Raw genomic sequence first — 19,181 nt, 5'->3', positions numbered from 1 at the left:
GCAACTGTTTATAGTATAGCTAGCTATTAACATTACACAATTTTCTCATGACTCAATCATTTTAAAGTGCAAAACAAATTTAATATTAAAGCTTACATATTGACACTAAAATATTGATAGAAATTTTTGAAGGCCTTCGTACGGGTATAACAAAGTTGACATGGTCAACTCTATTTTTTTTTTATTTTTTTTATTATTTGTATTTGTTTAAGCAGTGCCTTTTTGTTATTGACTTTATAAGCAAAATAATCAAAATGATTTTACAAATTGATTGATCAAATTGATTTGTCAACTTTATGCCTTTTCGAGCCAAAAATCAAACCAAAATAAAGGTTTTTTTGTGTTTTTTTTTTTTATTTTTTTGAAACATCCTGTATATACCCATATATGTATATTGCAAAACGTACATAAGTTTGAAATTTTAAAAAAACATGCGGTTTATATTATTTTGTGATTATTTTTATTTTTTGAAATAGTCAAAAATCCTTTAGGTTATTTTTATAATGTAGAGATTCTTTGAATATTTAAATACTTATCTACTCTCTCTACACATATTTATGCTTATACATATATGTATAATGTATATATATTCAAATATGTTTACTTATATGTATACTTATTTATATAAAATAGGTATTTCTTTTTTACCACTTTAACCCAATCTCACCCCCTAATTATTACAATATATTTAAATCCTTTACTTTGATCAAATATCACGTTTATTTTGCCTTTAACCATCATTTTTAAAAGCATCTTGTACCATATGTATGTATACGTCTTGGTATATGTATGTATTTACTCTTGAAAATAAAGTTTTATTATGTTTGTACGAATATAACAATAAGTATATAATGTCCTTTGTTTTCTTTCATAATTTTTTATGCTCGTCAGGAAATTATACAATACTCTTACTTATAAAGTTTTTTTTTTTTAAGAAAAAAAAGGATAAGAATTTCGAAGTTCATTTTTTTTATTTGTTAATGTTTGCACTTTTTACCAATTTTCAATACATGCTTACCTTTTCTTCCTTTATTTGTATTTTCAAAAAAAAAAAAGAAAAGGAAAAACGACTCTATACCTATAAAGTACAAATTATGTACAATAAGTCTCAATAAGTAAATAAATTCTATAATCAGTGCCGTATTTAGTTATGGACTGGACAGACTAAAGGTTACCAAAAAATAAATAATAAATATAAACTAATTATATGTTCACTATTTTAAGAACCAGCTTATCTTAAGAGTTAGAACCAGCTAATATTTATGCAGGATAATTAATATATGCGCTCCATAAATTATCGATGAAAGAAATTTTCAAAAATCGTTTTATTGTACTTAAGTAGCTGCAAAATCTTTAGACATAAATTTCCCTTATAAGGGCTGCTAATACAATAATTCCGGCTCTGGCTGCAACATGACATATAAATGTAAGAATGAACAGTGAAACCTGTGAGAGTCGAAAAATTGTCATTCGGTTTTTTAGTACTTACTGAAAAGACGGAAAAACTGTCAAACGTGAAAGACATTATTAACCTGGCAATGTCAAAATTGAATTTTCTTTTTTTGAGTTTAAAATGTTATTTTTGTTAAACTATTCGTGTAAGTTTTGTTTCAGCAAGTAAAAAAAAAGTGTAGCAAAATATATTAAAATTGAAAAAAATAAATTCGGTTTTAGTTTAGTAACAGGCATGTTGTCTCTCTCCAAACAAATCTGTTTAAGCACACGTAAAAAAATTCGATCCCTTGCGATTTCGCCTCTGACAGGCTTTACTTACTGTACATAAGTAGAGGTATTTAAAATAAATAAATAAAATCTAAATAAAGTTAGAACATAAGTTTTCTAACTTTTCAGTGTTAAACATAAGTAATGTATAAAAATAAACATATGAACTGAAAAATTGTACAAGAAAATCAACATAAAAATAAATTTAGTAACTTTTAATATTTCCTCAAATTTCTTTCTTACTTACATTTTACATAAATCTATAAATAAACCTATATAATATACACAATATTGTTAAAAGAGTTCAATATTTTCTCATACACATATAAATTTCTTGTAATATCCTTTTTTAAGAATACATTGAAATTTTTATATTACAAATATTTTGTTATAAATAATTCAAGGATTTTATATATAAAAGAATGGAAAATTTTACCATCTACTTATATATTGAAATTATTAACAGTGATAAAATAAAACAACTTGATTATAAAATATTTAATACTTTTCTTTAATAACGACATTATGTTTACAGAAAACTCTTGTATATTTACATAAACATAAATAGATTAGTATGATCGTTTCTTATTCAAAGATTTATGATTATTGTCTATTTGTATAAGAAATTGAATAAATAAGTACTTACCTTATTTTTATTGCTCATATATTTTTCGCCCTAAGTTCTTATAAATAGATTATTATTTTATAAGTAAAAATTATATTGAATCCAAATTCTAATGTTTTTAATAATTGATTTCTTACTAAAAATTAATAATAAAAAAAAATTTGTTTAATTAATTTTGTTTTAAGAAGATTATGCAACTTGTATTCGAACCAACAATCGATAATTACCATTAAGTAAACTTTAATATTTAATTATTGTAATAATATTCAAGACTGTAGGTAAAAATGTTTTATTTTAATTATTTATGCATATGTATGTAGAAACCAGGACAAACCAAAAATACAGTTGTCAAAAAAGGCCCATCGATCAATCTTCATAGCAAATTTTTTTGTTTTGTTTCTCCCTTGCTCTGTTTGGAAGCATTAAATTGATCTTCTACTTTACTTTTCAGAGTCGAGCTTCAGTTTTACATATCATTCATTGAGTTGAATATGCGATAACCAGCCTGTCGTAGTTCTATATATATATATTTTTTTTTTTGGTATTTAATATCCAATATTATTGATTATTATCGAATAATATTGATTATAATTTTTGAACATTTAATCTTATAATATTATATTTTTTTCCTTCTTCAACTCCTAGGAGGAGCATAGGGCTAGTGCATGATATCATGCCCTAGTTTCGTAGCATCATAGAGTGAACTACGTAGGTAGTCTGCCGTAGTTTTATTTATATTAAATTTTAAAGTTTATTAATATTTACTGTTTATTTTTCTTAGTTTGTTATATCGAATATTACTTATGGATATTTGAAAATTACTTGTATAATATTTGTAAATATTAAGTTATATAATATTGAATTTAATTTTTATAGTGGCCTGACCTCGGTTTGAACGCGAGGCCCTTCGGTTACAGTACCAATGGTCAGATCACTGTAAAATTATGTACAATATTATATGCTAAGCCAGGGCTTCTTAAACTTTTTTATATAGCGACCCCCTTCAAGCTTAGGAAATTTTAAACGACCCCCTCCTCCATATAATGAAATATATATTAACCGTAGATGTAGATGTAATATCGCACTATTTTACAATGTAAATAAAATAAGGATTAAAGAATACGTACCCATTCATTTCATATATATATATGATTGGAAACGTTGATGGGATATCGGTCGTAATAAAACGCAATAAATAGAATGACATGAAGCTATATATATACATATATTTATTCAATAGAAAAAATAAACTTTTGTAACAATTTTTTGTAATAAAAGTTATAAATTGATTTGATTGCATTAGTGTTTGACTAACTATGTACACCAATACTATTTACTTCGCTCTTATTTAATTCTGTTTCTAACATGCTTCTAAACAAAGATTTAATAAAATAAAAGAATATTTTAAAAAATTATGTAAATTCAGTTTCATTGTTCTTTGGTGCAGTTTTTTAATGGCAGTTATACTTAAACATGTGGCAAATGATTTTAAAACTGTCAAAAATGCTAAGCAGTTGAACTACCAAATTAACTGAAGCTTTTTAAATAGACCATGGGTACAATTATAATGCAATGCAAAAACATTAGAACACTTTATTTTTATGGAGTAGATTTTTATAGTATAGAGAAATTAGCTGTGGTGAAAACGCAGCATTTGATATTTCAAATGACATTGCATATGAGTTTCACATGTCAAAAATAATTTTTTTTAGCATTTTTTAAGCATTTTTTGATCTGTCAATGTCAAATAAAATTTAGTTTACATTTTTATTACGACTGACCTCGCAAATAAGCAATTTTCGAAAATTGTTAAAAATGACTTTAAATGCCAGAATAATTCTAAGTCGATAAAATATTTTTGCTGAGACTCGGATGTGATTTAAATATGGCAGGAAATCTTAACATTTTTAAATAAGTACGTGTTTTATAATGTTGGCATTTATCTAATAATTGGGAAAAGGGAACTATAGGTTTATTTATATGAAAAAGCACGTAAGCAATAAAATATTAATTGAAAAGTTTTTAATTATTAATTTATTTGCTTAAAAAAATATTATGTAAAATAATATTTTCACTTACTTAGTTATTTATTTAGTTACTTGTATGTACTTACATAAAACGTAATTCATATAAGTAACTAACCAAGCATTAATTTATTTTTTCCTTTTTTGATAAATTCTTTTTGATAAGCAGTAAAAGTGTTTCAAGTAAACGTGAGGGAAGAGAAATGTGTACTCTTTCTTAAGCCGTAACAAATTATCATTGTTTACAAGGTTAAATTTTATCGTAAACATAAATTAGGTTAATTAAAATTGTTTATGATAGGAAGGAAATTTTCTATGATTCCGTGAATCTAGATATAATTTAAGTACTTATGCACAATAAAAAAAAAAAATAAGTTTGTTTGACGGTGTTGTAAACGAATGATTTTAAGAAATGTTTTTTAATTTATATCGTAACTATTTATCTACATTTTATCGCCAATTTTTTATATTTAAGAGTACAATAATTGCGATAAGTGATATGACAATAAAATTATACTTATTTATGATAAAATTTTAGAAATTTAATTTTGAGAAAAATTAATTAATTAGACATGACATAATTATAATGACAGTGTCAGTAAAATTATTATCTTTTATTGTTTCGTTCCTATAAAATTTCCAACGTTGGTAACAGGAGTCTGACACAATGTCAGATTTCTTTCAGAGAAGACGTTGCTTCTTTTCAACCAAAATAATAACCAAAAATTATCAATTGAAAGGCGAAAATTAAAAATTGCATACGAATTGAATTTGGGATGGTGTCGAAGGCAATTTAAATATTGTTCTTGTATTCATATTTTGTATATCATTACAAATATTCATATGCATGTATTTCAGTATTGGATACGTGAGATACTTATGAATTAAAACTTGATTTACCTACTTACATATATATATATATATATATCTAAATTCATTATTCTTCTGAAGAACCTTTACTTGACTCCATATTATCCTTAAGTCAAAATTAGCACATAATTTTTTTTATAGTGCTTTCAGATTACCTAACTTTTCATAAAACTTTTTATAAATTTCAATAACTTCAGCCAAAATTAAAAAATTTTTGTTTTGAAATCTGTGGATATGAGGTGTCAGGCTAACATAAACTTCAAAATAAAATGTAAAACAACTAACAAAAAAATATTAATTTCTATATACCGCAAAAATTTCAAGTATACCGTTTTCTTTTTATGTTCACTGTATGTTATGATGGGTTCAATTTGAAAATTCAATTAAAATTCAAAAGTGTGTAAAAAATGAAATCAAGGATTTGCTTAGTAACAAAATCTATCACTTATATATGTATGTGTACTCACATAAATGCTACTCCACCAATTATTTATTGCCGTCAATAATTTACTTAAATCAATTACTTTTTCTCCTAAAATTGGTCAAGTGAATTTCAATTTTTTTTTTTATTTTATTTTAAATAAAAAAAAAAACTTGTTTTTAACCCTCAAGCTTTTTATTTTTTTCTTTCAAACCATCATATTTGTCTATAGAAATTCAATTTAAGAGTATAAAAAAATGGTGTACGTAAATATTTTAAATATGTATTTGTAATACTTCAAACTTTTGAAATCAAATTTTTATTAAAATGTACAAATAGATAATCACCTAATTTGAATGCCGGAGAATTTTCTCCTCAAGCCAAATAAAAAATTTGTGAAGTATGGAAGTATGCATATAAGTGTAATAGAATATAGAGAATATAAATAGAAATGTTTAATGTTTGTATCAATCGTACGTACATACAAGAGTATACTTGCCAATTCCAGTAATGACAAGATTTTTTTCTTTATTTCGTCTTTAAAAGCACTCTCATATTTGGTTTTTATTCTACATAAATTTGAATTGTGAAAAAATTTATAAAATTGTGAAAATATTTTAAAATTCTATACTTATAAATAAATTTGTATATGAGAAAAAATATTGTACATACATACTTAAGTACTCAAATAGACCAAAAAATTATGAATTATAAGCATTTAGCTTTTATCATATTTACGTATCTAATTTCTTTAATAACATTTTCTTTAATTTTTATGAAATTTCATCTTCAATTCAGTTTAACAGAAGCACAAAGAGCTCATAAAAAAATAATCTTATGCATATTTATTTATATAATATTAAATGTCTTGAGTTTTTGCTTCTAGAGCAATTAGTTAGAAGAGTAAGTATAGTGCTTTTTTTTTTAACATAAAGAGAAAAATTTAATTATTTTGTGCAACAATGATTTTAATATACAATCAGGACTCTATATATTGAAGTCGCACGGAAATGCTTAAACAGTTCGATTTATGGAGATTTCGAATTGAAGGCGAAAAAAAAATTATGCCAATGTCAAATCAAGGGAACTCATATAGTTACGAGGGAAAGAAATTTTGATTTGCAGAGTCTTGAATTATGGAGGCTCCACTGTATATCCTATAGTTTTTTTCTTAATATAACGTATTTGACTACCAAATAGCAATAATTGTTCCGGCTTGATAGAGATTTAATTTGAATTTATAGCTAAAAGTTTTTGCAAAAGGCAGTTATAATTGAATTTTCTTATATTGCACGATATTTTAAATGAATCTCAGCTGTGTTATAAAACATTTGCTTCTCTGTTTTTTTGTTATTTTATTTCAAAAAAATTTTTCCAATATTTTAGGGTTGAAGCTGCGATTGTGATTTTAAAAAATAAAAAACTTGCAATCTTACAGCTTGTGAACTAAATTACAAACCATAACTGTACCAAAAATTCGTGGTTTAAAATTTTTTATCTTACGATTTTGCATTAAAATCAATTTATTAATAAAAAATATCAAGGATTTAAAAATGTTCAATAAGCATATAAAGGTTAATAAAATAAGCAAAGGAGAGTTTTTTTTACTTTTATAAGAAAAGTTGCCATTATAATTTAATTACAACTTTTTTCAAATAATGCAGATTTTGGACACAGAAAAAAATATTTTCAAAATAAATTTTCAAAAAAAAAGTTTCAAGGGATACTACAATGATAACTAGCGGACAAAAATTGTTGAAGAGAACTTGGTAATTGAATTTAGGGCCCGCCCTCTCAATAACAAGACAAATAGTAACGTTTCTTTCTCTGTTTCAAATTTGTTGTAGAAAAAAAGCATTTTACATTTATCTTTAACTAATTTTATTCTTGAAATTGGATTAAACTAATAGAATTCAAAACAAGTCCAAAATGTACATGTAAAAAGTGAAAAAAAAAATTGAATTTGTTGCATATTTGTTTTTAGTTTCTTTCTTTCATACATCTATTACCAAATTTCTATTTGAAATATATGTATACATACCTACTTATACGTAATTACCTCTAAGTACCTAATTTATATGTACTTATAGTTAACCTAAAATGGTAATAGAATACAAAACAAAAAGGAAATCACAAATTGAATGAATTAATTGGGTATAAGTGCTTATACATGAAATTTTCGAAGGAAACTAACTTATCAAATTTTCTTTAAAGGCAAAATCGAAAATTCACATAATTATATGCAACAGAGCGTAACGGTATCCTCAAAACCCAATTTAAAACTTCTATTTAAAATATCTATTCTAAAATATTTGATGATTTCTATAGGATAGATTTTTTCTTTCGAAAATTAGAAATTTCTATAGTAATAAGATTATCGAAGAAAGCAGGAAGGGAAAGGACAAAAAAATTTCTTTTATACAAATTTCCCTTTGACAACATTAAAGTAATGCTTTATGTACACAAATACTTACGTAGAAACTATTTATATATTACTTACGTATATACATACGTATATATATATATTTTTGATAATTTATTTAATCGATTTTATTTTTTTTCATCTCAAAAATCAAATAAGTAAATGTAATTATTTAAATATTTAATCTCCACGACAACATAATGATTGATTTTGATCGAAAAATTAAAAATAATTCATCGGATTAATGTAATTATAGTAATTTTTAAATTTAATAACGTTGATAAAATAAAATGACTTTGATTTTTTTTAAAGTAAATAGTTATAGAGAAATTTATGTTAAAAATTCTTGTAATGCACATAGTAAACACCTTGAATATAAATTCGAACATTTTAAAGAAGAGAACTCTTTAGCTATTTTGGAGTCATAGTATTTAAATATTTATGTACTTTGTACATAATGTACACTATGTTAACGAGGACACTAACATAAGTAATCGAATAAAATTATCAATTCCGAACATTTTTTAAATCAATATTGGTATTAAACAAGAACATTTCAATATATCTGTTAAGGAATTTGTAAAGTAAGTAAAGGTAAGTGAACCTTTCCAAAAACCTTCAAACAAATTGAGTTCTTATAAAAATAATTAAACACAGAAATTACTGCCAAAGTTTAATAAAACTTTAATAAAATTGAATTCATAAATTTTTAAATGAAAATTAAAAATTTATTTTCAAAAACATGCGCTAGTTTTAAATTAAATTAAAGAGGCAAACGCAAAAATTTCGAATCATCTATTAGCCAAGTAAGTAATGATTTTCATTTGATAATTAATCAACGAAAGAAGTACTTACATAAAATGTTCGAGATTCGGGCAACTAATTCAACTTAATTACTTATTACATTTACTAATAATTATTTTCCTTTTATTAAAAAAATACTTTCCATTCTTGAAATTAAAAGTAATCACTTAATGTACATATGTACAACTAAAAAATACAAACAATATTACAAAAAGAAAATCATGGTAAAAAAACAGTTAAAAAAACAACAGAGTAAGAAATGAAGTTTTGAAATTCATTGAATAAGTAATTAAAGAAAAAGCTATATGTACACATATACATACATATATATATATATATATATATATATATAAACATGTCACACATGTTTAAGTACACAAATTTCATTTATACAAAAGAATCTAGATTTGTATTCATGTACATACTTACAAAATAAAATCGATTAATGCCATGAAAAACTTTAATTCTTAAATTAAATACAATTACATTCAATTATATAAACTGAGTATGTTTTTGTATATATATATATATATATATATATATATATATATATATATATATATATATATATATAAGTATACATACTTATACTTAATTTATATAATTGTTGGAGTTTAGAATTTCTTTCAACTTTGAATAAAGAATTCCTGCCAACTATGAACTTTTAACGTACGAAGACAAAAATATGGGACGAAAAATTTGTTTTACTCTTAATGAATGAATTAAGAATACCACCAGACAAGTGCATTAAAAAAATATAGTATAGGAATGGTCACTGTACTTGTATGCTTTTGAATGAAGTGTGCATTCAACATACAACAAATTGCGTGTTATACACAATTCGGCAATCATAAATTAATTAATTAATTAAGTATATTAAAATCAAATACTTATCACAAATTAATATTAGCTTACTGCTGAAAAGAATCAATTTCTTTTTTTGAATGTATCTGCACACATACGAGAATGTATAAAAAATATTTCTAATTAAATAAAAACACAAGATCTTAATTTAAAATCTTATTTAGGAACTTAAAAATTGTCTTCATAAAAAAAAAAACAAAAAAAAATATTTTGGAATTTGACAAGTATCCGAGTAATCGTTCGTCCGCCCGCAACACGATTAATAATTTACGCTACATTTATGTTAACTTGAGGAATGTTATAAAAACACCGAATGGGAAAGATTATAAGTAATATTGTGGATAAAACACAAATATTTTTTAATTTTAAGTGTCCCAATCCTGTCTCTTAAACGACCTATGAGACAACTTAACACTTAATCTATACATATAATTCAAAAGCAAAGTTTTATTTAAAAAGAAAACAAAAAATGTCTAATTTAAGCACACTGATTTCAAAATAAATAATATTGTTAACATAAAAAAAGAAAAAATATTTCAAAATATTCTAAAATTTTTAAAGGATAAAAATTATTTTATTGATTCTTTATCAAGGGTATTTTTTTGAAGTTGCTGTAATCCGTAATCGAAATGGGATCAGATATGAAAAGATGAAAGAATAAGTATATTTATTAAGTTTTTCTTTAAATACATACATACATATGTAAGTACATATATGAAAATATTTCACTTTCTTCTAGGAATCAATTCAATTTATTCATTAAGTATTTGCTTAATTCTACATTTTTAATTTTCGTGCTTCACAAGATTTTAATATGTAAAAACAAAATTTTTTCGGAATTCACCCCTGAACAACCATTTTTTCGATCACAATACAAATTATAAGATGTGCTTAATTAAGTAATATAATTTAGAATAACTTTGGCGAACGGAAATGGCGATCTACCATTCATATTTTTACAAATCATGCACATGACATTATTATTGATTGAAAAGAAGAAAATTTTTCCGAATATGTAAGTTTTTAAATGATAACTAGCTTGTAAACTATTGAAATAATACTTTGTCTTGCAACATAATTTAATTTAAATATTCTTTATATCTCCAGAAATTCCTTAAAATTCGACATTCAAACATCAAAATACATCGAATTTGAAAATTTGTTTGTATTTGAAAATTTTTCAAAAAAAAAAGTCTTTAGCCTATTTTTTGTTTTATTTTTTAATCAGGAAATTTTAAGGTAACCTCATCAGGTTTTGAAAAAATATTAATTTTGTAATGTTCGGTTTAGCTTTATGTTTTATTCATCATTAAATGAACGTTGCTTAACAAATTATTTCACTTAATTCAATTGTTTTCGATTTCAAAACCAAATTTACCATTAACTGCCTACATATATAAAATTTTTACCACCAACTTTTTGTAAATATTATATATGTACGTAAGATACAAGATTAAAAACAACACTACATACTCACTCTTGTAATAATAGTGTTGGTATGTATATACAAGAAAATAAAACCGCAGCTGTGTGTGTCTCTAATGTAATCTAATTATTTTTAGATAATTACTTTTTGGTATTAAATGTCGCATATCATGTCGTTACCTATATTTTATTTTCCCTTTTAAATATGTGCTTACAAAAGAGAAATACTCATTTAAAATTAATGTATAGAGTTTTTCTTTTATACACCAACACGAGTACCATAAGTATTATTTTAAGAATTTTAAAGGATTTCAAAAGAAACGTAATTCAATATCCTATATTTCAAGTCAATTGAATCAATGAGAATTTATGTTGAGTTATTATTCTTGTAACTACGATATTCAATTACAATGTTACACATCAGTTACAAAACCTTCCTACTTTGTGTTTCTTTTTGTAAATCTAAGTAGTAATACTTACATACGTACGTATGTGTATGCATGTATAATTTCTATTAATTTACAAAATTGACACTTTAATGGGAAACATGTATGCATATATGTACATACTTGAATAAATAATGTTATTTATAAATTTATATTTCTGTAAAATACATACTTAATTATTTACGCGGAATTATTAATTATTGATTTGATAGGGAATAAAGCAATTGTATTCAGATATTTTAAAATTATGTTTTAACTTTAATTTAGGGGAATGAAGAATAAAGATATTTTGTTAAATTTGCAAATCTAGAATTATTTACGCTTTTCACTTGTAAATATTTAATGTTAGATTCCCACCTTAAGTATAATTTGCGTGATCTAAGTATATGTATAAATAAATATCTATTTTCATGAACAAATTGAACTTACAATAAAATTTCTTAGGATGCGTGTATAACTATTTTAATAAATTTTCACATTTTTTTCAGTATGTACTAAGTTACTAAAGGAAAATGTTTTTGACATTATCGTCAAATTTTTGCCTTTTCGTTTCAATTTCAAATTATCACGGAGGTAAAAAACAAATCAAATTATTCCATTTTAAAAAATTTAATTCGAAATTCTAAAATATCTTACTATAATTGAAATGAAACAAGAATATAATGCTGCAGAGAATTATTTCAATGACACGAATTTAAATGCCACGAGCCCTTTCGACAAAATACCGCCATTTCAAATGTTCAATGACAGAAATGTTACTACATTTTAATCATAGAACGTACTTAATTTACAAAAGGGCAAAATTTTCTAAATGTTTCCATTCAGTTCTAAAATTTATACTATTTTACTAAGTAAATAATAAGCATTTTCTGTTAATGTATTTTATTTTATTTATAAATGTTAAATAGCGGTTACAATTTAAAAATTCTGAATAAGATTTTAATAGAATAAGTTCCGTATTTTTTAGAATATAGAAATTGGAATTATTTAATTTTCAACAAAAATTCTCTTTTTAAATCAGAACAAAATTTATTGTAGCATTTTGTAAAATGATTCAAAGAGAATCGTTTGTATACTTATATCTTTTGCAAAAAATACCTAGATAGATTGTCTTTGATTCACACATACCCATTTTTTACCATACCGTATTGTATACAATAAGTGAGTTTATATAATGACACCAGATTTTGGGTGCTGAGTTTTGGTGGAAACGCGATTCTCCGTGACAGGAAAGCGTATAAATAAACTAATTTTAAGCTTTTTGCAGGCCGATTTTACAATTTAGCGCATCTAAAGAGGATGAAATCAAACAACTTTCTTGAAATTTATTATTTAAATTCAAAGTGTTAAAACCCGAAGTCAAATTAGAGACCGATTTCACATTTTTTACCGTATCTACAATAACTCAATATTTAAGTTCTGATTGTTACCGAGTAAAATTTACATATTTCTAAGGTCATATTTCTTGCTAGCATCCTTAAGATTGCATTGCATATTTAATCTTCTACATCACTTTTGCTAAAGTGGATAATTATACACATTGCGATCGGTTTGTGCTGATCACATCAGTTTTTTTTGTCCATCAAATTAATTCCTGCAATTAATTCTCAAATTTGATTCTGACAATTATAACCTTTGACGAATAAAATGTCAAAATATAATTTAATGTCAATGTCAAATGTTAAATCATTAATTATTATTTAATGTCAAGGCGAAATGTCAAATCATTAATTATTTTGAAAACTCTAAAATATTTTCGATTACTATTTTTGATACTTACATGCATTTCAAATGAGTATGTGTAATTTTGATCTATTGGTGTTTTATAAATTTTTTCAATTTAAATCAAAATTTAAATGCGGCGAAATCGCAAAAAAGCTAATTAGGAAAGATTAAAATCATCCATTATTAATTGATTCCATAAAATCTTAGAGCATCACTTTCATGACTCTCAATATCTTTTAAAATTGTCACAAAAAATCACTTATTTTAATTCTTAGATTTCTGAACAACTATATATGTATGTACATAGAATTATCTACACCCATTTAAATTTACTTTTAAAATAAAAACTTGACAGAATTTTTAAATTATTACACCACTTTTATCTTTCGAAGACGATATAGATTTTATTTTCCATTTTTTAAAAACATAAAAGAAAAGCGACATCCTTATATTTCACAGAAGATCGTTATCTCCCTCACCCTTATTTCGCATCAAAACAAACCTCACACTTATTTCGCATCAAATTCTTTTTACATTTTTTTTATCTGAATTTCATAAACAAACATAATATATCTTGTTTTTCTGTTGTCTTTTTTACGGATACTAAACATAAAAAAAAGTTATGTACGTATACATATGTATACAAATTTTTCTCTCCTTTTCTTACATAATGGATTTCTCAAAATTTTGGGGTAGTTGACATATTTTATCAAAATTTAGTTTTTTATTGTTTGCTAAAAAAGCCTTTAAAGGATACACCTATATATGTATGTATATAAGTTTTAGCTTTTACTTTGCGCCACGAAAATACGAGTTATGTATGTAAGTTAAACATTTAAAAATGTTTTAGAGCAGAGCAATTAACAGAGAATCCATAGAGATACGCATGGTCATTACAGAAATTTTTAGTTAAAGCTCATTAAATTTATTACGAATAAATGATAATGGGCAGAGTTGTCTTGGAAATATTTAAAATGTTTCATTGAAATAAAAAAAAATAAAAGCAAAATGGAGAAACTCGAGTAGCAACAGTTAAGTATAGAATAGACCGACGTTGAAAAAGCGCTTCGTTTAATTTTTTTAAAACTTTGCTGCCTTTTTTAATGATTTTGAGAGTTGCACAAAAGCTTGTTGACGCTGGATAATTTGACGTTTTTGGTTGAGTGGTTTTTCTTTAGATTATTTGATGTGTCAGTTTTTGTGAATAAGAAAAATATAAAACAAAAAACGAGGGAAAAAGTTTGTAATAAAAATTTATCAACTACAAGAAATAGTAATCAGCAAACTGTCAAAAACTAAAAATCACCGAGTTTAAAATTTAATTTTTTTTTCCTCAAGAGATCTAGTGTTTTTGACAATAAATATCTAACTTAAAATTTAAATGTTGTGCACAGAAAAAGGTGTCTCTACATCCAAATGCAATGTTTACACAAAAATTTGTAGTAATTTGCTCACATTTTTTTTATTTTTTATATTTAGGAGAGTACTTTAATTACTTCAACCTCATTTAAAATCTTTCATTAAAATTTGCAGGTATAAATTATATTTTGTTTAAAGAGACCGTAATTTAATTATACTTTTAATGAATTGACAGAAAACAATTCATTTGATCGTTCGTATCATGTTTCGTTATTAAACTGCAAATAAAAAAGCGAAATTTATTAATGTAATTGTATAAGAGAATCGGACACTACGATGCTACTTATACATATATAATAATTAAATATATGTATGTAGGTATATTGAGATAACTACCACAAGTGCATATAATTATGCTTACTTTAAATTTTTATAAATTGTAATTTTTGTTTTTTCTTTTTTTGTTTTGTGACCCTGTGGGCAAAACAAAGTACTTTTTTTGTCCGTTTATTTTTTGATTATTTCTTTCCTTTATGTATGTTAATCTCCTTATAACGTGGAAAAAACAGAAAACAAACATGCTAAATAAGTAAAAATAAACGCAAATAAGTGAAAATAAACGTAAATAACTTTAAAAACGCTGCTAAGTATAATATTTCACGTCACGGCTAACAAAAGTGTAATAAAACAAAATGAAAATTTTGCTTAAACACAATTTTTTTGTTTTTCAAAAGATGAAATTTTATACATTGTAAAAATTTATAAAATTAATTTTAACTTTAGGTCATTTGGTATTTTAAGGAATAAAAAATTCAAATTTTTGGTGATAAAATTTTGTTTTTCAATTAATTTTTAAATGTTCTTTATACGTTACTTTGGGTGAAGGGGCTTCTACCTATTTAGATTATAAATAGTGTAAAAAAAGTAGTCATGGAATAAGTAAGTTGATTTGTGTTGTAATCAAAATAGCAATAGAAAAAACGTCAACACATACATAATATGTCATTCATATCAAATCGAATTTACAGACTTACGTCTGTAATAATATCAAAGAAATAATAAATAATCTGTGAAATTTGTTAGATCTGCTAAAAAAATATATGAAATTTTGGAACTTTAAGGCCTCTGAGCACAAAACGAAGCACATTTTTTTTTGACAGAACGAAAAACGCCTTTAGCTGAAATTCTGTGTAATTGACACCAGAGCAATAATATAGGGCCCTATATTTTTTAATTTTGGTTTTCGAAATTTATGCAAGTCAAATACAATAAATGTACAAATACAAAATTGTTTCATCAGAAGGTTTTTATCTAGAAACTTTTCGTTACTATACTTTGCGCTATCGAAATTCGATTTAATTACCGACGTGCAATTCCTTGACTTCATTATTGAATCCAACTTGAAATGATCATTTCATTTAAATTAATTTAAAACACTAAGAAGACAAGAAATTTAAGGCTTTAGCCTAGTTTTTGTCTAATTAAATGAAATAATAAAATCAAAAAAATCAAGCATTTGAAGCGTTAAAATTAACTTTGTACCTATTTTATTTCTAAATTTTATTACAATTATTTTTATTCGTACTGAACATAAGATTGAAATTATCATTTTAATAATCATCAAAATAAATAAATCGTCAATATTGTAATAGAAACCTAATCTAAAAATTATAGTCTAATAAAATTTATGAATTATCTATGAATACCAGTTCCACGTCTGTAATCGTGGAATAAATAAATAAAATGCAATTTACAACCTCATGCATATACACATTAAATATTTGTGCAAACTTAAGTGCAAATGGCATTATAAATTTTTCGTCCGGTTTATAATACAAGTAGTATTAATATTTGTTTGTGCTTATAGTTATAATTAATAGCTTGCCAAGTCATAATGAATATGGGAAAAAGTCTTAAACCATTCAGTTTTGCCGCTCAAAATCAATTCCTCGACGGAAATATTTCTTTTGGAATTAATTTGACGATATTACTTGAATTCGTTTTTACAGAGACTAAGTTTAAATATTAAAAAAAAATTTTTTTTTTAAAAAAACTTAAGTAAATTATACTTCCAAATTTTTCTTTTACTAAATTTCTAAATTTAGAAAATGGAAGCTGTTATAACTGTTGAATAAATTTTTATTCCATAAATATACAATTTATTGTTAATTAACAGTCAGGTAATTACTTAAAAATGCCAACATGATAATTTTCAACATTTTAATTATATTTGCCATAGAAAAAAATAAAAACTAACAAAATTTATTTTTCACACTTTATTTTGAATACAATGCTCTAAATATCATAAAAGATAAAAATGAATTTTCTTTTTATTATTCACCAGTAATAGTTGAGTTTATTTTTTTTTGCTATAGTGTACACATACTTACACGGGTTAATAGTTAATAGGTCAGTGCTTTATTTTATTTTTCTATACTTATTCTTTATCAAGAGTTCAGGCTTTCTTTTATATTAACATTTTTGTTACTATTTTAAATAATGGTTGTTTACATACATTTTTTCCTCGTATTTTGTGATCCATTTTATACTAGGATTAAGTATGTTTTGAATAGTAGACTATTGAAAATATTTTAATTTAAACAGTTGTTGCTGTTGATTACAATTAAATTTAGATTATCTAATGAAATGTCCTTCCTTCTCCGATTTTGCATAAATCCCAGTTTGAACCCAACACCCTTTCTATAATGTCATTATTTTGATTAGTTTTATTATCAGTTGGCGTAGCCTATGATTAATTTTATTTGAAGCACTTTTTGTCGAAAATCCAAAATTTAAAGACTCCAAAATTTAAAAATTATCGTTACTTTTAATATGACGTGAAAGTATTTTAAAAATACTTTTTAAAATTAACTTAAATGTTTAAAAAAATCTCATTAATTTTCGGTTTCGACTTTTTAAAAATCAATTTTAGATATTTAATTTAACAAATTTCAGTCATATTCAATTTTCGGTCCCACACATCACCCCCACTTACTAATTTATGTTTGTTGGCAAATGAAAAATGATCACGGTGATAAAATTTACTAAAATATTAGGTATATGTAGATTATTTTTTGAAATATTGTTGCAAAAAATTGAAAAAATTTAAAAAGCAATTCTTGACCCTATATTTCGCTGTATTCACATTACCTAGTATTAATCTAGTATTAATCACGTTTTAATAAACTTTTTGCTAATTCTAAATATTTCTGAAGTCTTTTTTTTCTTAAACATCTGGCAAGCTCAAAGATGTACATATTATTATTATATATTTTAATTGTATACAGAAAATAAAATGTATTTAAAAATCAAAATAATATTAAACACAATATATAAATATTTGAATAATACATAAATAAAACTTATATATGTACATATAAATATATTTAGGCGAGCAATTGAATGTTAACTGTTATAATAATAATGTTAGATAGTAGAAAGATTTGTTAGTTAATTTAATTAGAGCATTTGACAATGAACTACATTCATCTAGAACATACTTATTTATAAAAGTAAAACATAAATATACAACACAAGTATAATAAGGAATAAAAAGAAATAGCGAATATTTTTGTTTGCAAAAATTTTTAGTTGCATTTTAAGCAACTAAGGTACTCAAGATTTTAAAATTAAGAATTTTTATAATATTTTTGCAGCAGTAAAAAGATAATGCATGCGCAATGAAAAAAAAAAATATTCGTAGCTACATTTTGTAAGTATGTAAGAATATAACTTTTTTACATTCTGACATGCATGCATACATGTACATATGTATGCGTAAGAAATAGAAATTGTTTAGAGAATTATCCAAGTTCAATCCCTTTAATGTACAATTATTTTTAAAACCATTTCTTGTTAAAAAATTCCACTTACTTTAGATGAGTTCCTTATTTTAATCTTACATTAATTTTCCAAAAAATATTGTAATATTAAAAAATTCATAAAAATAAAAAAAAATAAACTGTACTATGAACACCATATTATTGAGATGATTATTAAATTGATGCATATGTAAGCAATCGATGACAGTTATACAAATATTTATAACATTAAATTGTAACAGTGTTGTCAACTGAATTCATTAATAAGCTATGATAAGAATATATGTATATATATATAACTTTTTTGCCATTGTTTCTATTTTACAAATAAATTGTAAATACATAAATACATATATGTGAAGCTTTTGAAGAATGAATTAAAATATTGCTTGCATCAGAAAAAATTTTTAAAATATTTTCGGAAAAAGTAACCAGATTTTACACAAACATACTTATTGTAAGTTGCATTGGTTTTAAAACGAAAAGAAATGCAACAAATTATTGGTTATCAAATTTATAATTGAAAATTTTCTAATACTTGTCATTAGATTTTTCATTAGATAATATATTCTAATATTATCAATATGTAAGAAAAATTCTTGCCCCACATACTAAAAGGCATAATTAGATGTGTACATGTCATTTACATTGAC

General features: G+C 24.0%; 1 protein-coding gene across 5 annotated transcripts in view; it reads left to right on the top strand.

The window, feature by feature from the left end:
- Window positions 1-19,181, top strand: part of LOC129610121 (calcium-transporting ATPase type 2C member 1) — a 39,078-nt gene that overhangs the window by 9,054 nt on the left and 10,843 nt on the right. The gene's annotated exons all lie outside the window — the stretch shown is intronic.

Source organism: Condylostylus longicornis, unplaced genomic scaffold (assembly GCF_029603195.1).
Source record: "Condylostylus longicornis isolate FDR11 unplaced genomic scaffold, ASM2960319v2 ptg000044l, whole genome shotgun sequence".
Taxonomy (NCBI): domain Eukaryota; kingdom Metazoa; phylum Arthropoda; class Insecta; order Diptera; family Dolichopodidae; genus Condylostylus; species Condylostylus longicornis.
Note: the sequence above shows the minus strand (reverse complement) of the source record. Positions and strands in the feature narration are given on the sequence as shown.